The 24,580-nt window shown below is 36.4% G+C and overlaps 1 pseudogene; it reads right to left on the bottom strand.

Annotated features, from left to right (window-relative positions):
* Nucleotides 1-2,646: 2,646 nt before the first annotated feature.
* LOC148522248 (5S ribosomal RNA) lies at nt 2,647-2,765 on the bottom strand (annotated as a pseudogene).
* Between the last annotated feature and the right edge of the window lie 21,815 nt (nt 2,766-24,580).

Genomic DNA, 24,580 nt, shown 5'->3' with positions numbered 1-24,580 from the left:
AACACTTTTATAGATTCTCTGGTGGCATTTAGTTCTTTTGTGGCTTCTTCTATTACAAGTAAAATTAGATCAAAACTACACTTGTTCAATATTGCAACCCAGCATCAATAGAAATTTGTATCATGTCAACCAATGGTCGGTACATTGTTAATTCTGAAGCCAGGGAGGGATCATTTTGCTTCTATAATAATCAGATAAGGTGATACCATGATATAGGTAATCTGTTTCCCACTTTTTTAATTTTAACCATTCTCTGTAGCGGTCTTTGTTTAAGGCCATCTTCTTATCTGTAAGTGCTTGTGAAAACAAAATACTGGAAGCTTGTTGATCAGAAAAACGTAAAACTTCCCCCTGTGTTAATTGAACACAATTAAAGGTCTCTGGCAAGTCCTCCTTATCTGCTGTTAAAACATGGAGTAAAATAAGTTGAGCCAAGCATATAACGCACTGAACAGGATAATCCAAAAAGAGATCAATAGGCAAAGTAGCCCATGAGTTTAAAAAAACCGTGTGATGGGCCTAAATTGTCTGGTGAATGTAAAACAACCAGTGTTGGGTGTCTTGCTGTAGAGGGCTGTATGCGGTTGGACAGTCCAATATGTAGTTGTTTCAGAATTAACAATACATAAGTATATCTAGTTATATGGGTCCAGTGAAATAAGTTCTATGTGCATATGTATTAGAATTCTACAGATTTGGGCCATGCTGCTCATCATACAGGAAGTGATGTCATTGATTAGTTACAATTAGTGGAGTATATATTCCAAGGATTTCTGATGGAGCTAAATTTCACTTAAAGAAGTCTGTGGATCAGACAAAACTAGTTGGGAGCTCCATACCCTTGCTAGACATGAACTTGCCTAAAGATATTCAGATAAGACAAGCACTTGGCACTTTTTGCCTTTTATCTATTTGTCTTATTTTGCACTAAGACATGTTTTTTATGTTATGCTTTCTTTTAATCTAATAGCTTATACATGTTTTCACCCCCCCCCAAAAAAAATAAAAATAAATAAATATATATATATATATATAAACAACGATAGGTGGGCACGGCTCTAATATTAATACTGTGAAATGTGTGAAGAAGTAGAAGGTGTGTAAAAAATGTAGCAACCAAGCCCAATAATATATGGGTGTCAGCTCAATGTCAATAAAAAATATTGGTAAGAGTATTAATAAACACGTGGAAATTTAGTAGACTGAAGAGCAACTAGTTTGCTAGGTGCACCACTGATATACATATGATACAAATATTAGAACAGTATCAAGATATTTAACCCCATAGTGTGATTCAAAAAATTAAAGTGCCAGTGCATATGCATAAAAAAATGAACAATTTATTCAATATACACAAAACATTCAAAATAAGACGTATAAATAAGCATAGAATAATTTAAAACCAGTGGATAAAATCAGAGGAAGTATCTGTAGCTATACATATTTCATTCATTTAAAAGGAGATATTTATTCCAATAAATAAATAGCACCTTACCTGAATGTGATGGATAAAAGATAATAAAAGTTCAAGAGGCAAGGTATGGTAACACCCAACGCGTTTCGTCATGCATCTTCATCAAGGGGATACTTGCGTGGTGGAGTATGCTCTTATTTATACCCCCACACTAGCTCATTAGAGATATGGAGACTGCATCACTTCCTGTCTATCTTTTATGGAAGAGTATTAACAGAATCTATCCCTGCACAATGTGGGTCACATACAGATATAATATATGCATTGGATATCAAAACTCCACATTAATTTGATTTATAAAAACAGATAATAAGTTAATTGTAGAGAAACTTCTGCCGTCGCTTGTTAGGACTTCCCCCCTTCTGGTTGGCATCACCTCCGTTGTCTTCCCACTCTCTGAATGGACACGAGTAAACTGGCTGCATCATATCCACCCTCAGCGGGCATGTGATACTCGCAATAGCTATGCCATCTGTGTGTAGTCACCAACGCTATCACATTCCTGCCCTCGGCTCTAGTCTCCATAGAACCTGGATGACGTCATCATGTTCTTTGCCCTTCTAGCATGTAATGTTAAGGTATTCATGTCGGGCTAGACTTCCGCCCACAGTTTAGCACAATTCCTTTCTCCAATTTAGTAAGATCTATGACTTTAAAAAATATATAAATTAGACTTCATGCTTATATTCAGTATAGCCTATGGGATGTAATATAACCGCATAGCATAAAACTTGACTTAATTATTTCCATTAATAAAATATATGGAAAAACATTAAAAAGAAGGAAATATGTATTCACAAAAAGGACTTTAAATTATATGTTATATAAAATAATTTTGTAAGTATGTTGAAAAAATTAATAATAATTATAATCAAATAATGTAGGGGATTAGGAGGAATGGAATACAATACAATAGTCCACGGTAAAGTTGGTCAAAAAAAGGGTAAAAAAAGGAGATCCTCTTCATAAATGTCACTCCAAAGGTCTGTCCATGATTATTTCTTGATCTAATTCAGGCTGTTTAAAGAATTTTCCAGATATAAATAGTTCTAGTTTACTCAGGGTTGAATGCTTGTTTTGTTCATGAATCCATTTTAGATGAGCATGTCTTCAGGGGTCTTGTAGTTCCATCACTACTTTTACCATTGAAGACTGTCGCCAACAAATTCATGAGATTGCAGCACCTAGTATTCCTAGGGGGTCACCCAACCTAGTACTGACCAGGCCCAATAGTGCTTCGCTTCCAAGATCAGACGGAATTGGGCAAACACTCAGTGGTATGGCTGCAATTATAATTGGGAGAGGTGACAGTGTCCAATTGATCTACCATACCTGATATTCCCTAGGAGGTCAACCTTCAAGGTACTGGTCAGGCCCCTTAGCAATGCCTATAATAAGGTATACTACTAGATGGAAAATTACCATTCAAAAAGAAAAAGGAATTACTGCACCAGTCATATATATCAATACCTATATAGAAAGTTGAGCCCCATATGTTACTATTTAATTTATTATTATATTGTATAGGGGATGCTGCCTAGTGACAAATCATAAGATAATTTTCAGACAAAATGGAAGGATAAAGACCCAAGTGTTGTCATAAATGGTGCCCAATATAAATTTAAAAATTAACTTTTATTATTTCTATTTAAGATGATAATCTTGCTAGCGAAATATTAAAAAACTACAAGGACATACACACATATATTAGTGATTTTACATATAAATAAAGACAATGTGAAATAAAATAAAGGTCCCACTGTATACCTATTTGATAATGTTATACACCTGTATCAGGATGTTATAAATAATAATCATAGGTGTCTATTGATAATTGCACATCATACATATATGGAAGGGTAGGTGGAATCATTCAGAGATAGCACTATATTGATATGTGATACTCATATATATTGGATTCCTTCCTAATCATATGGGAACATATGTCATTAATAGTGAATCCATATTTCTTCTATTTGTCTTTTCTGAAGGTAAGGGTGCTCATACTTCAACATCAATAATATAATAAGGTATCACCCTGCAATGCTTTAATATTGATTTTCATAATCCTACTGCACATTTATCAGGCATATAAATTATATATCAATCCCCAGTATATTAGTCGCAGACACCATTATTGCGGGTTCTATAATGTTTGTAATTCACTGCTACTAAATTGTAGCATTGCAGTGTAATGATCCACTTTCACACATTCCCTCGTCAGGTAAGTATTATTGTGCTAACACAATGGGCAATCACTGCTTGTTAAAACAAGTGGGACTGCTATCATAATCCATTTGGAACTTATCAGGTGCATGAATGTCTCGTATTGCACCATTACCGTACAATAAAATGTCACCCTGCATTGTATTAATGTCAGTTTTTAATCATACTGCATATACATCAAGCATATAGGATACATATTAATCCACAATATACTGGTAGCAGGTAACATTATTGCAAGTTCATAATATCCGTGATTCACGGCTGCTAAGTTGTATCATTTGCAGTGTTACAATGTAGCAGTCCACTATTACGCACTCTCTCACCAAGCAGATAATATTATACCGCTTCAATGAGCAATCACTGCTTGTGAGGTTGAGTGGGACCGCTCAAATATTACATTCAGAACTTGTCAAGTACATATATGCATTTTAGGTTTTTACAGTGGGACACACCGCCGATGCACGTTTCGCTATACACTTGCTTTATCAAGGCTGGCCAGATTGCCTCATTTTGCAGCCTTATGTTGTGTAGGAAGACCAATCATCAATCGTTCCCGGATCATATGTTCTAGTTAGCCAATGGTATCACAGATCCTAGCTAACAACCGTTTGAGCTACTCCCGGTAATTTCTCTGACAGGTATATTATTCAAAATTAGTCAATCAGAAATTCCTGCTTACGATCCACATGTTATGTATTACAACTATATATATAGAATAATACTCAATTATTGTTTGATATAATTATGATATTAATTTCACATTTACCTTGCAACCACTAGATTAAAATATTTACATAACATTTGGGTTTATATCATTTATTTTGCAGTGCGTGTATTAAGAAACAATGCTTCCTATTAAATTTTACCAATGGATTAAGAAACTCTACGTATTCATAAAAGGGTCAATTTCATCCAAATAAATTCTATTAACACAACTATGTTCCTCTAACACAAATCATACATAACTTAAAAAATAATAAGTGTATTATATTAGGGATTTAAAAATCCATGTGTTAAATGAATATAATAATTCCTTAATAATCATTTATAAAATCATAATACTTATTGTTCAACCTACATATATAGACTCAGCTTAAAGATTATTAACAAATTTAATCTATTTATTCAACTTAAAAATAATAATTAACTCAATCTAAATTATGTTTGCTTTAATTACATACCTATTATTTAATAATACCACTTGAGGGGTAAATAGGGCATTAATATGAGTGTAATGTGCTTAATAATGTGCAATATATTGGTGTCTGTGAATGACAAATAAAATTATAAAGTGAACTACCTCATTCAGAGAAGTGTTATTGTGTATAATTAATAAGTGTGAAATCAATTGCATATTTTGTGAAAACAATATTATAAAACTAATATATACTCTTTAGTGAAAAAATTAAACAAAATCAACCATAAACAATCCTACCTCAAACTCATTCAAACCTTAAAATTAAAAACATAAAAAAACACAAAACCTAAACTTCATCATATAGTGATGATATCCCCAAAACATATATTAATATAATATCATCTCAATAATACTTGAATTAAATAATATTATGGCTTGATATGTAATTCCTGCCAGTATACTATCCTGGTTATGTGATTTATATTCTTAACGATACGTTCCAATTATATACAATATTATTTTGATTCAACTTTTATCTGTTTGTACTTGTTTACACACCCCAATATATGATGATGTAGCTGAATCAGAGAGACCCATAACATATTGGTCCAATACATAAACCACAATATATAATCCAATAATCCATTGTTCAGAACAATTTCAATACTGCAAGGTTACAAGGTTTGTTGTTCCCTAGGGATCTTCTCCAGGTTAATCTTATGAAACATATCTTTATCCATATTCTCTCTCCTTGGAGGGAAACATGTAATCTTTACAAGAATGTGGTATAGCTATTACCTTCATTCATTCCTTTGGGAAAAATGCTATCCATAAGAAAAATCATCTTAGTCTCCCATTTGAGGAGTTCCTGATCTATATCACCTCCTCTAATTCCTAGATTGATATTTTTCATACCATAGGCTCTCAGTCCATGAGGATTACCTTCATGGTATTTTAGGAAATGTCTAGCCACAGAGGTTAGAGGTTTACATTTCACTTGATCTTGTCTAGAATTCCTAATGGTACATACATGCTCCAATATTCTAACTTTCAAGGGTCTACTGGTTTTCCCTACATAACTCTTACCGCAGGGACACTCCAAGTGGTATACAACCCCAATGGTATTGCAGTCTATATAATTCATTATGGTCCATCTCTTGCCATGTTTATCAAAAAATTCTTCTTTCTGTGTCATATATATAGGCAAGATGTACAATGACCACACTTGTAAGAAGCTTTTTATTATATCTCGGAGATTTAATAGTTGCTAAGTGACTCTGTACAAGTCGATCCTTTAAATTACATGACCTCCTCCAACTCGTTTGAACTTTTGTGGGTAGAATTTGAGCTAGATCTCTATCAGTCCATAGGATAGGCCAATGCTTCTGCAGAATTTGGTTTATCTCTTTCCACTGTGTGTTAACAGGCTCATCTTTTGAATTCTTCTTGGGCAAACACTCAGTGGTATGGCTGCAATTATAATTGGGAGAGGTGACAGTGTCCAATTGATCTTCCATACCTGATATTCCCTAGGAGGTCAACCTTCAAGGTATTGGTCAGGCCCCTTAGCAATGCCTATAATAAGGTATACTACTAGATGGAAAATTTCCATTCAAAAAGAAAAAGGAATTACTGCACCAGTCATATATATCAATACCTATATAGAAAGTTGATCCCCATATGTTACTATTTAAATTATTATTATATTGTATAGGGGGTGCTGCCTAGTGACAGCTCATAAGATAATTTTCAGAAAAAATGGAAGGGTAAAGACCCAAGTGTTGTCATAAATGGCGCCCAATATAAATTTAAAAATTAACTTTTATTATTTCTATTTAAGATGATAATCTTGCTAGCAAAATATTAAAAAAACTACAAGGACATACACACATATATTAGTGATTTTACATATAAATAAAGACAATGTGAAATAAAATAAAGGTCCCACTGTATACCTATTTGATAATGTTATACACCTGTATCAGGATGTTATAAATAATAATCATAGGTGTCTATTGATACTTGCACATCATACATATATGGAAGGGTAGGTGGAATCATTCATAGATAGCACTATATTGATATGTGATACTCATATATATTGGATTCCTTCCTAATCATATGGGAACATATGTCATTAATAGTGAATCCATATTTCTTCTACTCGTCCTTTCTGAAGGTAAGGGTGCTCATACTTCAACATCAATAATATAATAAAGTATCACCCTGCAATGCTTTAATATTGATTTTCATAATCCTACTGCACATGTATCAGGCATATAAATTATATATCAATCCCCAGTATATTAGTCGCAGACATCATTATTGCGGGTTCTATAATGTTTGTAATTCACTGCTACTAAATTGTAGCATTGCAGTGTAATGATCCACTTTCACACATTCCCTCGTCAGGTAAGTATTATTGTGCCAACACAATGGGCAATCACTGCTTGTGAAAACAAGTGGGACTGCTATCATAATCCATTTGGAACTTATCAGGTGCATGAATGTCTCATATTGCACCATTACCGTACAATAAAATATCACCCTGCATTGTATTAATGTCAGTTTTTAATCATTCTGCATATACATCAAGCATATAGGATACATATTAATCCACAATATACTGGTAGCAGGTAACATTATTGCAAGTTCATAATATCCGTGATTCACGGCTGCTAAGTTGTATCATTTGCAGTGTTACAATGTAGCAGTCCACTATTACGCACTCTCTCACCAAGCAGATAATATTATACAGCTTCAATGAGCAATCACTGCTTGTGAGGTTGAGTGGGACCGCTCAAATATTACATTCAGAACTTGTCAAGTACATATATGCATTTTAGGTTTTTACAGTGGGACACACCGCCGACGCACGTTTCGCTATACACTTGCTTTATCAAGGCTGGCCAGATTGCCTCATTTTGCAGCCTTATGTTGTGTAGGAAGACCAATCATCAATCGTTCCCGGATCATATGTTCTAGTTAGCCAATGGTATCACAGATCCTAGCTAACAACCGTTTGAGCTACTCCCGGTAATTTCTCTGACAGGTATATTATTCAAAATTAGTCAATCAGAAATTCCTGCTTACGATCCACATGTTATGTATTACAACTATATATATAGAATAATACTCGATTATTGTTTGATATAATTATGATATTAATTTCACATTTACCTTGCAACCACTATATTAAAATATTTACATAACATTTGGGTTTATATCATTTATTTTGCAGTGCGTGTATTGAGAAACAATGCTTCCTATTAAATTTTACCAATGGATTAAGAAACTCTACGTATTCATAAAAGGGTCAATTTCATCCAAATAAATTCTATAAACACAACTATGTTCCTCTAACACAAATCATACATAACTTAAAAAATAATAAGTGTATCATATTAGGGATTTAAAAATCCATGTGTTAAATGAATATAATAATTCCTTAATAATCATTTATAAAATCATAATACTTATTGTTCAACCTACATATATAGACTCAGCTTAAAGATTATTAACAAATTTAATCTATTTATTCAACTTAAAAATAATAATTAACTCAATCTAAATTATATTTGCTTTAATTACATACCTATTATTTAATAATACCACTTGAGGGGTAAATAGGGCATTAATATGAGTATAATGTGCTCAATAATGTGCAATATATTGGTGACTGTGAATGACAAATAAAATTATAAAGTGAACTACCTTATTCAGAGAAGTGTTATTGTGTATAATTAATAAGTGTGAAATCAATTGCATATTTTGTGAAAACAATATTATAAAACTAATATATACTCTTTAGTGAATAAATTAAACAAAATCAACCATAAACAAACCTAACTCAAACTCATTCAAACCTTAAAATAAAAAACATAAAAAAACACTGAACCTAAACTTCATCATATAGTGATGATATCCCCAAAACATATATTAATATAATATCATCTCAATAATACTTGAATTAAATAATATTATGGCTTGATATGTAATTCCTACCAGTATACTATCCTGGTTATGTGATTTATATTCTTAACAATACGTTCCAATTATATACTATATTATTTTGATTCAACTTTTATCTGTTTGTACTTGTTTATACACCCCAATATATGATGATGTAGCTGAATCAGAGAGACCCATAACATATTGGTCCAATACATAAACCACAATATATAATCCAATAATCCATTGTTCAGAACAATTTCAATACTGCAAGGTTACAAGGTTTGTTGTTCCCTAGGGATCTTCTCCAGGTTAATCTTATGAAACATATCTTTATCCATATTCTCTCTTCTTGGAGGGAAACATGTAATCTTTACAAGAATGTGGTATAGCTATTACCTTCATTCATTCCTTTTGGAAAAATGCTATCCATAAGAAAAATCATCTTAGTCTCCCATTTGAGGAGTTCCTGATCTATATCACCTCCTCTAATTCCTAGATTGATATTTTTCATACCATAGGCTCTCAGTCCATGAGGATTACCTTCATGGTATTTTAGGAAATGTCTAGCCACAGAGGTTAGAGGTTTAAATTTCACTTGATCTTGTCTAGAATTCCTAATGGTACATACATGCTCCAATATTCTAACTTTCAAGGGTCTACTGGTTTTCCCTACATAACTCTTACCGCAGGGACACTCCAAGTGGTATACAACCCCAATGGTATTGCAGTCTATATAATTCGTTATGGTCCATCTCTTGCCATGTTTATCAAAAAATTCTTCTTTCTGTGTCATATATATAGGCAAGATGTACAATGACCACACTTGTAAGAACCCTTTTTATTATATCTCGGAGTTTTAATAGTTGTTAAGTGACTCTGTACAAATCGATCCTTTAAATTACATGACCTCCTCCAACTCATTTGAACATTTGTGGGTAGAATTTGAGCTAGATCTCTATCAGTCCGTAGGATAGGCCAATGCTTCTGCAGAATTTGGTTTATCTCTTTCCACTGTGTGTTAACAGGCTCATCTTTTGAATTCTTCTTTTTAGGCACAAGTAGAAATTCTTTAGGATATTTCTTAGTATCTTTCACAGCTTGTCTGATAATTCTTCTGCTATAACCTCTTTTTTCCAATATTTTACATGGTTGTAAACACCTTTGCTCATATGTATTTTGTTGTGAGCAATTTTGTTTTGCACGTAATAATTCCCCTTTCGGGGAATCAGAGTGGCAAGATACTATTATCAAACCCTCAGATAAAGGGGGTAATTTGGTTTTGAGGCCTAAACAGATGTATATTGATGAACTTAATAAACAACTTAATGATACAGTATGTTATAAACATTTGATATTTAACCCTACCCAAAACTTTAAGACCCAGTATAATAAGTTGATTGCACAGGCACTTGCGAATGGGACCATTAGCAAAAGTGATGGCGATTATTTGAAAACAGACAAGCCTAAAATTCCCACCATGTACTTACTCCCTAATATCCATAAAAATGATAAAGTTCCACTTGGTAGACCTATAGTCTCAGGTGTTAAAAGTCTGACAGAAAAAGCAAGTATCTATGTCGATCAACATCTTCAGAGAAATTTGCTTACATTACCATCTTACACTAGAGACACAATGGAGGTGTTATTAAAACTACAGGACCTAGTGGTCAATCCAGGGATATGGCTGGTATCTTGTGACGTTGAAAGCTTATACACAAGTATTAGTCATGAAAGAGGTATTAGAGTGGCCAAGTATTTCTTGGATATGGAGACTCATAGTGACTAATGACTTTTTCATTACATTGTTGGACTTTAAACTGAAGAAAAATGATTTTATATCTAATGAACAGTACTATCTCCAGGTAAGAGGGATGGCGATGGGCACAGCTTGTGCCCTGACATATGCCAACCTCTACCTGGGATGGTGGAAGAGGGAGGTACTTTTTAAGGATTCCCATGATGTATACGCAAAACATATCCTATTGTATTTAAGATACATAGATGACATCCGTATACTCTGGGACAGGGATAAATGCTGTGCGAACAATTCATAGGTAAGTTAAACCATAATGAATTAAATTTGAAGCTCACTATGGAAATGAGCCAAATACAAATTAATTTCCTAGACTTAACAATTAATGTGGGAGAAGGAGGGATAATATCCACGGATATATACAGGAAAAGCATGGCCACAGTGTGCTTCACAGCAGTAGTGCCCATCTCCCTATGACTATTAAGGCCATCCCGAAAGGGGAATTATTACGTGCAAAATGAAATTGCTCACACCAAAATGCATATGAGCAAAGGTGTTCACAACCATGTAAAATAATGGAAAAAAGAGGTTATAGCAGAAGAATTATCAAACAAGCTGTGAAAGATACAAAGAAATATCCTAAAGAATCTCAATAAGAATTCAAAATATGAGCCTGTTAGATTCATAGGAACATTTTACACACAGTGGAAAGAGATAAACCAAATTCTGCAGAAGCATTGGCCTATCCTACGGACTGATAGAGATCTAGCTCAAATTCTACCCACAAAAGTTCAAACGAGTTGGAGGAGGTCATGTAATTTAAAGGATCGACTTGTACAGAGTCAATTAACAACTATTAAAGCTCTGAGATATAATAAAAAGGGATCTTACAAGTGTGGTCATTGTAAGTCTTGCCAATATATGACTCAGAAAGAAGAATTTTTTGATAAATAAGAGGTGGACCATAACGAATTATATAGACTGCAATACCATTGGGGTTGTATACCACTTGGAGTGTCCCTGCGGTAAGAGTTATGTAGGGAAAACCAGTAGACCCTTGAAAGTTAGAATATTGGAGCATTTGTATGTACCATTAGGAATTCTAGACAAGATCAAGTGAAATTTAAACCTCTAACCTCTGTGGCTAGACATTTCCTAAAATACCATGAAGGTAATCCTCATGGACTGAGAGCCTATGGTATGAAAAATATCAATCTAGGAATTAGAGGAGGTGATATAGATCAGGAACTCCTCAAATGGGAGACTAAGATGATTTTTCTTATGGATAGCATTTTTCCCAAAGGAATGAATGAAGGTAATAGCTATACCACATTCTTGTAAAGATTACATGTTTCCCTCCAAGGAGAGAGAATATGGATAAAGATATGTTTCATAAGATTAACCTGGAGAAGATCCCTAGGGAACAACAAACCTTGTAACCTTGCAGAATTGAAATTGTTATGAACAATGGATTATTGGATTATATATTGTGGTTTATGTATTGGACCAATATGTTATGGGTCTCTCTGATTCAGCTACATCGTCATATATTGGGATGTATAAACAAGCACAAACAGATAAAAGTTGATTCAAAATAATATTGTATATAATTGGAACGTATCGTTAAGAATATAAATCATATAACCAGGATAGTATACTGGTAGGAATTACATATCAAGCCATAATATTATTTAATTCAAGTATTATTGAGATGATATTATATTAATATATTTTTTGGGGATATCATCACAGTATGATGAAGTTTAGTTTCACTGTTTTTTTATGTTTTTTATTTTAAGGTTTGAATGAATTGAGGTAGGTTTGTTTATGTTTGATTTTGTTTAATTTATTCACTAAAGAGTATATATTAGTTTTATAATATTTTTTTCACACAATATGCAATTGATTTCACACTTATTAATTATACACAATAACATTTTTCTGAATGAGGTAGTTCACTTTATAATTTTTATTTGTCATTCACAGTCACCAATATATTGCACATTATTGAGCTCATTGCACTCATATTAATGCCCTATGTGCCCCTCAAGTGGTATTATTAAATAATTATGTAATTAAAGCAAACATAATTTAGATTGAGTTAATTATTATTTTTAAGTTGAATAAATAGATTAAATTTAATAATTTTTAAGCTGAGTCTATATATGTAGGTTGAACAATAAGTATTATGATTTTATAAATGATTATTAAGGAATTATTATATTCATTTAACACATGGATTTTTAAATCCCTAATATAATACACTTATTATTTTTTAAGTTATGTAGGATTTGTGTTAGAGGAACATAGTTGTGTTAATAGAATTTATTTGGATGAAATTGACCCTTTTATGAATACGTATAGTTTCTTAATCCATTGGTAAAATTTAATAGGAAGCATTGTTTCCTCGATACATGCACTGCAAAATAAATGATATAAACACAAATGTTATGTAAATATTTTAATATATTGGTTGCAAGGTAAATGTGAAATTAATATCATAATTATATCAACAATAATCGAGTATTATTCTATATATATAGTTGTAATACATAACATGTGGATTGTAAGCAGGAATTTCTGATTGGCTAATTTTGAATAATATACCTGTCAGAGAAATTACCGGTTGTAGCTCAAACGGTTGTTAGCTAGGATCTGTGATACCATTGGCTAACTAGAACATATGATCCAGGAAGGAATGATGATTGGTCTTCCTACACAACATAAGGCTGCAAAATGAGGCAATCTGGCCAGCCTTGATAAAGCAAGTGTATAGTGAAACGCACGTCGGCGGTGTGTCCCACTGTATAAACCTAAAATGCATGTATGTACTTGACAAGTTCTGAATGTAATATTTGAGCGATCCCACTTAACCTCACAAGCAGTGATTGCTCATTGAAGCAGTATAATAATATCTGCTTGGTGAGAGAGTGTGTGGTAGTGGACTGCTACATTGTAACACTGCAAATGATACAACTTAGCAGCCGTGAATCACGGATATTATGAACTTGCAATAATGTTACCTGCTACCAGTATATTATGGATTAATATGTATCCTATGTGCTTGATGTATATGCAGTAGGATTAAAAACTGACTTTAACACATTGCAGGGTGATATTTTATTATAGGGTAAAGGTGGAATATGAAACATTCATGCACCTGATAAGTTCCAAATGGATTATGATAGCAGTCCCACTTGTTCTCACAAGCAGTGAATGCCCATTATAGCCGCACAATAATACTTACCTGACAAAGGAATGTGTGAAAGTGGATAGTTACACTGCAATGCTACAATTTAGTAGCGGTGAATTACAAATATTATACAACCCGCCATAATGCTGTCTGCAACTAATATACTGGGAATTGATATATAATTTATATGCCTGATAAATGTGCAGTAGGATTATGAAAATCAATATTAAAGCATTGCAGGGTGATACCTTATTATATTATTGATGGTGAAGTATGAGCACCCCTACCTTCAGAAAGGATGAACAGAAGGAATATGGATTCACTATTAATGACATATGTTCCCTGTGATTATGAAGGAATCGAATATATAGGAGCATCACATATCAATATAGTGCTATCTATGAATGATTCCACCTACCCTTCCATATATGTATGATGTGCAATTATCAATAGACACCTATGATTATTATTTATAACATCCTGATACAGGTGTATAACATTATCAAATAGGTATATAGTGGGACCTTTATTTTATTTAACATTGTCTTTATTTATATGTAAAATCACTAATATATGTTTGTGTATGTCCTTGTAGTTTTTTAATATTTCGCTAGCAAGATTATCATCTTAAATAGAAATAATAAAAGTTAATTTTTAAACTTATATTGTGCGCCATTTATGACAAGCCTTGGGTCTTTACCCTTCCCTTTTTTTGGAAAATTAGCATTACAAGAATGGAGTGATCTTGTAACTTTAGTTAAACACTTTGGGTGCCAATGTGTCCAATTCAAACAGCCCAAACATTTCAAGCCTTGAAAGCAAATTTCCCAGATCTCCTCCTCATGCTCTTAAAGTTACATGTTCAATTGCTTTGAATGTGATATCTTCTTGATTGGAGTTATGTGCTGAAATAAAATGTTTAGAGACAGCGTGTCCTTCTACCTTATTGTGTATATTACGAATGTGTTACTGGATTCTCAGCTTTAATGGTCTTTTTGTCTTTTCTACATACTTCAACATGCAGGTACATTCCAATAAATAAATGACAGTTGCAGTTCATAAAGTTTTTTATAGTGAATTCTTTAGATCCCTCTGAATTCATTAAAGTTTTTCTCTTTGGGTGAACGAACCTGCAAACATTACAATGGCCACATTTGTAGATACCATTGCATTTAAGTGTGTTTAGTCCCTTAGTTGTTTCTTTTTCTTGCAGCATACTAGTCTTTCAAATTTCTAGACTTCCTATAAACAATATCCGGTTTTGGCGGTAAGATGTTCTTTAGTACAAGATCCATCAGGAGGATATTGCAATTTGTGTTGAAGGTTCTTCTAATTTGGCCTTTGTGGCCATTAAAAGATGTAACAAATGGTACCCTTTCGGAATTGGCTGTTTTTTCTACTTTATATTTGAGCAGCTCCTTTCTGTCCAATGCTTTAGCTTTTTGGAGTGCTGTTGATAAAGTAGCTTCAGGGTATTCCTTTTCTCTAAATCTCTCTGCATGAATTTCAAGTTGTTCTTCACATACCCTGATGTCACTACAGTTACATTTTATCCTATGAAACTGAGAGTAGGGAATGTTTTTCTTTCATCTGTCTAAATGACAACTTTTAAAATATAAATAACTGTTGGCATCAACTGTTTTAATGAAGTTCTTAGTACAGATTCTGTTGTCCACTGATGATAGTACTAAATCCAAGAATTAAATATTCAATGTATTAAAATTGGACGTGTATTTCAAGTTCATGTTGTTATTTGAAATGTGTACTAAAAACCAATTAAAACATTCTTCCATTCCTCCCCAGTTGATTAAAATATCGTCAATGTATCTTTTATATAAAATAAGGTTGGCCTTAAATGGGTTGTTAGTATAAACATAGCTATTCTCCCAACAACCCATAAACAAGTTTGCAAAACTTGGGGCAAATGTAGTGCCCATTGCCATGCCACATGTTTGATGATAAAATTGGTTTAAAAATGTAAAATAATTATGATTTAATATAAACTCATAGGGTTCCCCTGTATTTTCCAGAACCAGCACTGGACTTTTTCTAGTGGGGGGCTGATGCCACAGCCACTAGGGCCCTTTTACTGGGCCACCCAGCTGAAGCATCAACCCTAACCACTAGTCAGCACAGGCAGGGGGTCCCTGGGGAGTTGGTGACACCCAATAAAGAGGTCCCACCTCCCCAGGGATCCTGGCTTGGGCTGTCTAGCATTCAGCATTGATGATTCAGCTGGGGGGCTTGGTGAAACTGCTCCCCTGGCTGTGGAATCAGCCCCCACTAAAAAAAGTCTGGTTCTGGTTTTGGAAAATACAGGTGAACCGTACTCACTTTTTCCCCTTTATTTCAAGAACCAGGACTGGATCACAGCCCAGTGCTGGTTGTGCTGAATAGGGGGGACGCCTACATCATTTGTCCCCTGTATTTTGGCAACCAAGACTGGTTCTGATTAGCCTGGTGCTGGTTGTTCTTAATACTCCCCTGTTATACTTATACTCCCCCTACATTGTTTGTCCTCTGTATTTTGCAAAACCAGCACAGGGTCACTAAAAGCCTGGTGCTGGTTGTACTTTAGGGGGGGCACACCATTGTTTTTTGTTTTGTTTTTTACACCTTACATTATTTTTGCACACAGGTGCAGGGTTCATGAGCCTGCATCTGCCACTTATGCTGGGTACCTCCCCTGGGTCCTACTGCCCACTGTGTGCACCCCCTAAGCTGCTAATGGCCACACTACCACCACCTGCTTTTTCCCCTGGGTGTCAGCCACCATTAACACCCACGACCTCCCCCCAGGTCCCGGCCACAGGAAAAGCCAGTCCTGACACCCACTATCACCCACAAAGGACATCAATCTTGGTGCACCCAAGTGAAGCCACAGTGAGTACACCTGCTGAAGGTACCTAATGAGGCTGCAGAAGGAATTGAATCTTCATAACTCTATAGTTGTGAGGTAATAGTATAAAAACTATAAATTTCTCAATTACCTGAACCCCAAAAGGCCTTACCATGGAATGATAGCTACCTAATCAAACAAACCACAAGTCTAATTTTGCCCCCTACCCTGAGTTATCCCTTCCAAAAAATCCCCCAGAGAGAACAGCAGAAATTTGGTCCTAACCGAGTGTCAGAAAAAACTGATAGTTGGAATTTTAGATTACTCCCATATCCTCATTTTTTATTTTTATTTCCCTGAAATTTGGCATCCAGCACTAAACAACAGTTCTACCCACCCATGCCAAATTTCCGCTTGGTACCCCCTACAGCTTTTGAGGTGTAGCCCCTTAAACACCATGCCCCCTCCGGCATTCTCTATGGAGATTTCTGTTTTTTTTCAATTCAGCCTTAATATAAGGGCATGACATGTATATAATATAGATAGATATTAATATTGATAGATATCTATACAGAGACTGCTAACACTCAGCATTGATGTTTGGTGGTTTATGTATATCTTTATATATATTTATATCTATATATTTTTTATTTTTCTATTATCTGTGTGCATATATATATATATATATATATATATATAGAGAGAGAGAGAGAGAGAGAGAGAGAGGGTATGCTTTCATTTTTCACAGTTCAATGTGTTCTTTAATGCTGTGATTTTGGGAGTAATTTTGCACAATAGAGGGCATTGAAGTATATAAAAATAAATGCTATACTGTACTAACAGTTTTCCTGTAATACACTATATACAGTATACACATGTTTTTCATATATATATACACTTAATATATCCAAAACAGAATTAATTATATTTTCACTGGCACATAGTAGTTACCAACCTGATATCTCTATTACTGTAGAAAACTTGACAATAAACCCCACCCCACAAGCCCACTGCCTAGGTGTCATCCTTAACTCTGAACTGTCCTTTGTTCCCCACATTCAACCCACACAGCAATCATTTCATCCACCCTACATATGAAAGTGCTTTAATTGCAGTCAACTGGGACATGTAAGTAGGAACTGTACGGTGAAGAGGGTAGGACCCCCTAACCATGGAGTACCTGGATATCCCCATAAGGGATATACAGAGAACAGTAAATGTCCAAAAGACACCAGCTCCAATTGTGGCCATAAATGCTGTATTGGAGAGTGGGAGTCAACGCTAGGGGTCAGGTCATACCTGTAGTTTACAGCTAGTCAGGTTAATGGGAAGTACTAGGGGAGAACCATGATGGTTGATGTAGCTGGTACTAAATATCCTTTTTTTGTAGACACAGGGGCAACCAGGTCAGTGATAAAATCTCCCGTTAATTTACAGGTAACCAATGAGACAGTACCAGCAATGGGTGTAATGGGTAAAGTGCAACATTATCCTTTGACAAAATCCACAGAGGTCACTATTGGGCCATTGCATACCAGGCATTCTTTCCTCCTGGCAGCAGTGGCTCCTGCTAACTTACTGGAAAGGGATTTGTTATGTAAGATGGGGATTGTCATATATTGTACTCTGAACTGTCCTTTGTTCCCCAGATTCAATCTGTCTCTAAATCATGTTGCATACATCTAAAAAACATCCAAAATTTCACCATATTTTACACAAGACACTGCAAAAATTCTGATCCATGTCTCCTTACTGGCTTTCCCAAGATTTGTGTCTCTCTTCAACATGCATTACTTGTTAATATGCGTGGTTACAGGACTTTTTGGGGGCTGCACCTACTCTATGGAATGCCCTCCCATGCACAATAAGACTTTCCACTAATCTCCAAACATTCAAGCGTTCCGTGAAAACTCACCTCTTCAGACCAGCTTATCAGATTCCAGAACCGCCCACATAACCTTCCTACTGTAGCTTCCCTATCTAATTACATTCCTTCTTACAGTCCACACATAACCTCACATATTTCTCTTTCTTTACTTTCATATGCACCTAACCCTAGCCAACATTCCTGTGTGCCTAGATCATACAGCCTACCAAGAACCTCTGCAATCTGGCTGGACCAATTTTCAATATGTAACACCTATTTCTCTATAGATTGTAAGCTTGCGAGCAGGATCCTCTTACCTTTATGTCTGTCTTTTACTACTAGTTTGGTTCGCTAAATGTTGTTTCCAATTGTAAAGTACAATGGAATATGTTGCGCTATATAAGAAACTGTTAATAAATAAATAACAATGAGGAACAGTCAATCTGTTGCCAGGGATTTAAGAGTCAATTCTGATTAATTTTGTGATCCTGATCATAACTATGCCGTTCTTATTTTTCAGTTGGCTCTAGTTTTTGAGATGTGCATATGTCTTTACTTTTTATGAAAAAATTAATCAAATAATGTTAAAAATAGTTAAAAATATATTGTTTTGTTTTGATTAAATTTGATTCTTAAAGTGTTATAAAAAGACACAGGATAATTACATACATAAGTGTTAGGAAGCTTTGATAAGCATTTTTTGTAGGGTTTTCTTTTGTATTCTTGTTGTGGGCAGTCCCTCTGCAGACTCCAACAGTAATCGGCCATCATGTGACAATCCCACCTTACTTGATATCTTTCTTCCATTATCCTGGTGGAACTGTTCACCCTATTCTTCGCTTAAATCTCCTAGATTGGATGGGAAGTGTTCTAAATGGCTGTACTAAAAAATGTACTGTCGAAGCCAGATAATTGGCTGAGACAGGATCGGTTTAAAATCAGATCGGTGCAACGCCATTTTGCGAATGGCAATGAGATGCCACTTTACGACTGGCCGCCCAGCGCCATTTTAGGGAAACTCGCCACTATAAGTACATACGGCGATGCTATCATTTAGCGTTGTGCGATTCCCATGCAACAGAAAGAAGTTAAAAGTCCTCACCATGTAAATACAGACAGTCACTAAAACATATAAAATAATTATCCCTACAAGAGTATATATGTGCGCTCTCTGACCCTAGTCTGGAGTCTTCTTGCTGTGCTGTTGACGGAGGTTTCTAATGCTGATGCTGGTATCTGGGCCCAGAGCGCGTGCATATATATCAACTGTACCTTGGGTCTGTATGATTTATTTGTGCTAATTGTCTTTAGATCACAGCATGTAACCATCTGTTTTTATGTTGAATAATAACTTTTTGTGCTTTGGAACCACATTCAAAGTCTGAAGACATTTATTTACTGTGTGACTCATTACACCAAATTGCGACAATTTTAGAAGGTATAGGCAGGATTTTAGAAGGTATAGGTAGGATTGCATAGAGGTTTAAATGAGGTATCAATATTTGGGGGCTCGCAGTGTTAATCACGCCACCAGTCACTCGGTAACACTCGGTAGCGATCTCTCAGCAAAAGGGTGGAGGCACCTAACAGGAGAACACATTGTACCTTCGAAATCTGTTACCACTGTTGTTGCTGAGAGTCTGCTACCTGTTATTGTGACTTTAGGAGCGCTGATTAAGAATCCAGGGACGAGGGAGGAAACAGTTTGTTTTCTTTCATCGATAGTTTTTTTTGTTGTTTTGTGTGTTAAAAAGGGGAAGTCGCATTATTGTGTATGCGACTAAGTTGCACTATAGCGTAAAAGTCATAATACGTGTTGTGTAGTAGTCGCATTATTGTGTATGCGACTAGTCACACAATAGAGTATACATATTTCCTGTATTGCTGCCACGTGTTTTAAACATAGCTATAGAGATAGCATTATCAGTGTTGCCAATAGCTGGGTGAATGTGTATTCTTTTTCTGTGCAGGAAAAGTGTGTAACAGTGAGCATTTGTTGGTTTATGGTGTAACACAGTTCCGAAAATGTTAAGGGTATCGTAGGACCCTTAAGTGTTAGACGTAGGAGACGGCCTAGTGACTAGGTAGAAGCTTACCATTTGCTATACACTTTGCTGGTGTTTGGGTTGTTATTATTGTTAGGGTTCGGCTCTCAGTGTGATTACAGTATTCAGTAATCAGTTAGGCTTATTTGAGCACTGTAATTGAACCGCATAGTTTTGGCTAAACTGTGATTGTGTACTGAAGATCGGGTGGACGAAATCAACTGGAAAAACAGGGTAAGTATTACCCCCTAGCAGTTGAAAGGTAGTCAAAAAGGGATTCTGCGTGGAAGCAGCTTCTTCCATAGGTGCGTGGAAGCATCTAGATATTCTTCCATAGGGTTTGTGTTTCCAAGACGTCCACAGTTAAGTGAAAGTGTCTTGAGTGTCTTTCACCGGTTTAAATCTTTATTGAAAAATGTAGGGGTTTTCCCAAGATGGGAGCCATGCAAACAGTAGAGATGTTAGATGATGATGTACTGCTGTGGGAGGCGCTGCTTGGGTTGGCATGCCATATTATGCATACTAAGTACAGTGCTTATGCAATTAGGTACTGTGATGTATGGTTTAAGATGATGATGAAGAGTGTTAGACCATTTCCCAGATTTGGTAGTTTTGATAAGGATGTATTAAACAATGTCCGAGATAGCATCAGTATGGTGCGCTCTCGAGTGAAAAAGGTAAAATATAATGAGTGTTTAAAATAATGGCAGCATGAAGGGGATGGGTGGCTTAAAGTGCAAGCCACACAAACTAGCGTCACAAACACGATGCCGGAAAGTACACCCACAGCGCTAAACTGTGGTGCATGCGCGCCATGCGATAGCACATGCAGCAAGGTATCATTGTGGAAGCTATTGCCAGTGGTTCACGCACACCACCACCACCCTGTGCGGATGGGGGTGCAGGTATAGTTGTTGAAAAAAAAACTAAAAATGTAACAAGTAATTTGTGCCCTCTCTTAAGTAATCATAAGGAAAATGTTTATGATGATGATGAGCCTATTGTTATGTCTGCCATTTTCCATGCTGTACACATGTTAGATGCTCCACCATGACAAGCATAAGGGGTGCCGCCATCTTCATCAGTGATAGTACAGGAAGTGTTAACATCCACTGCACCTGTAGAGGAAGTTGTTAACCCTATATGTAGCAGTAATAGACTAAACCCCCAGTCAGGTAATAAGGTCAAAAGTAGCAATGCGGCCGGTCTGCATCCTATCCGGACAATAACTGCCCACAAGGGAGGTAGCAATGTATTGTCCTTGGACAAGAGCAGAGCTGAATTCCATAATGAATGATTTCCCCAATCCTAAAAAGGAATTAGCCAAATGTCAAAGATTTTTGAAAAATTTGGGTAGTTCTCACGAGCCAACCAATAAAGATAGGCGAGTGGTGTTAAGGGCTTGTCTTCCATGCAATACCGACATGACAAAATTTATCACGGATTGTGTATTGGATGGAGATGTTCCCTTAACAGATGAAGTTAACCAAGGTAACATTTCCTGCATTGTAACTCAATTTAGTGTATATTTTCCAGTAGTAATTAACTGGAGCAAAATTTTCACCAGAAAGCAAAAAGAGAGCTCTGCAGGCTAACACCCAGTACACTGGGTTAGAAGATATTAAAGATAGCACTCATCACAGGGGAATGATTGTCACTGTACTTATGGATGGTCTAAAAGAGAACCTAAAGATCCGAGTTCAGACCTCACAGCCTGGCTGGAAGGGAGTCACTGAAGACACCCTCATAGAATCCGCTATTGAACAAGATAAGAACATCTCTAAAAAAGAGAGAGATGCAGAGCGAGAAACTAATGGCTGTTAGTATTCAAGCTCTAGAAGGAATGACTGTAACATCACAGCCAGCAGACACACCTGCACCTGCACAGCTACACGTCCTCACCAATCCTGCACCACTGCAAACACAGCCCTACCCCACTTATCACACACAACCACAACACCCATACTATCTACAACCACCATATTTCCCTCAATATCCTTACCCATACCCACCACCTTTCCCTCCCGCTCAACCCACACAGCAATCCTTTCATCCACCCTACATATGAAAGTGCTTTAATTTCAATCAACTGGGACATGTAAGTAGGAACTGTACGGTGAAGAGGGTAGGACCCCCTAACCATGGAGTACCTGGATATCCCCATAAGGGATATACACAGTGAACAGTAAATGTCCAACAGACACCAGCTCCAATTGTGGCCATAAATGCTGTATTGGAGAGCGGGAGTCAACGCTAGGGGTCAGGTCATACCTGTAGTCTACAGCTAGTCAGGTTAATGGGAAGTACTAGGGGAGAACCATGATGGTTGATGTAGCTGGTACTAAATATCCTTTTCTTGTAGACACAGGGGCAACCTGGTCAGTGATAAAATCTCCCGTTAATTTACAGGTAACCAACGAGACAGTACCAGCAATGGGTGTAATGGGTAAAGTGCAACATTATCCTTTGACAAAATCCACAGAGGTCACTATCGGGCCATTGCATACCAGGCACTCTTTCCTCCTGGCAGCAGCGGCTCCTGCTAACCTACTGGAAAGGGATTTGTTATGTAAGATAGGATGTGTCATATATTGTACCCCTGATGGTGTATTTTTAGATATCCCAGAGAGAGTTGCGCACGAGGTGAGGGATATGTTGGACACTCCCCAAAGGATAATGTATCACTCTAACGGTTTAAGTGAAAATCCATCTCAGGTAGATCAAATGTTATCCCAAATTCCAGATTCACTTTGGACCAAAGATGGACAGGACACTGCATTAATGTCAAAAGTAAGTCCAGTAATGGTAAATTTAAAAAGCTGTAGGCAAGCTCCAAAAATTTCCCAGTACCCATTAAAACAGGAAGTAGAATTAGGAGTTTATCCCATAATTGAGCGATTGTTACAGCAGGGAATTTTAGTTCATACAGCTAGTGTAGCCAACAGTCCCATCTTTACTGTAAAGAAGAGTGGTGGGAGGGGTTATAGGCTGGTACAAGACCTTAGAGGGGTTAATAAGGTGGTAGAGAGCCAATTTCCTGTAGTTCCAAATCCAGCTGTCATTCTCAAGCAGATCCCACCAAATCCAACCCATTTCTCTGTCATTGCCCTCTGTTCTGCTTTCTTCTCTGTGCCTCTTCATCCTGACTGTCAGTACCTATTCACCTTTACATACAGGGGTGTACAATACACATGGACACGATTTCCCCAAGGTTTCATAGACAGCCCCAGTATCTTTTCCCAGGCCTTACATGACTGTTTACAATCTTTTCAACCTGCCAATGGATCTGTTCTAATACAATATGTGGACAATTTATTGTTATGTTCTGATTCGTTTATGTCATGTTTAAATGATACAAAACTTTTGTTGCTTCAACTCTCGCAAACAGGACACAAGGTTGCCAAGGACAAACTACAGCCATGCCAGTCCAGGGTTAAATATTGGGACACTGCCTAACTCAGGGGTTATGACATATCACAAACAACAGAATCCAGGCCATACAGAACATGACACTGCCACAGAATCAACAGCAAATTTGTACCTTCTTGGGAATGTGTGGATACTGCAGAATGTGGATCCCAGGTTTTTCTATTTTGGCCTTGCCATTACAGGACTTAGGCCCTGATTCAGAGCCAGACGCTCTGATCAGAGCCAAAATCACTCCCACTGACATCACTAGTGATGTCAGTGGGCCGGCTTCTGATGGTAGGCGTTCCCTTGGGAACGCCCCTGTCTGGGAGGCATGCCCCCGGCACACCCACCAAAGGGGGCATGCTGTCAATCAACATCGACAGCACGCCCCCTTTGATCAGACACAATGAGCGAAGGAAAGTCCTTCGCTCGTCGCGTCTCGCGCATGTGCATGACCGAGCTCCCTCCGTCGTGCGCATGCTCAGTGCACACCATCGACCCACTTGTGAGCGGACAGCCGCTCACGAGTGTGTCTGAATCAGGCCCTTAGTCTCTTCCTCAAAGCCCAATCGTGTCATACACACAGAGGAATCAGAGCAAGCTTTCCTTAATCTTAAGGATAGTCTGAAAAGAGCACCTGCATTGGGAATACCTGATTATGAAAAAGCTTTTGATTTGTA

Source organism: Taudactylus pleione, unplaced genomic scaffold (assembly GCF_031769625.1).
Source record: "Taudactylus pleione unplaced genomic scaffold, aTauple2 ptg000149l, whole genome shotgun sequence".
NCBI classification, from domain to species: domain Eukaryota; kingdom Metazoa; phylum Chordata; class Amphibia; order Anura; family Myobatrachidae; genus Taudactylus; species Taudactylus pleione.
Note: the sequence above shows the minus strand (reverse complement) of the source record. Positions and strands in the feature narration are given on the sequence as shown.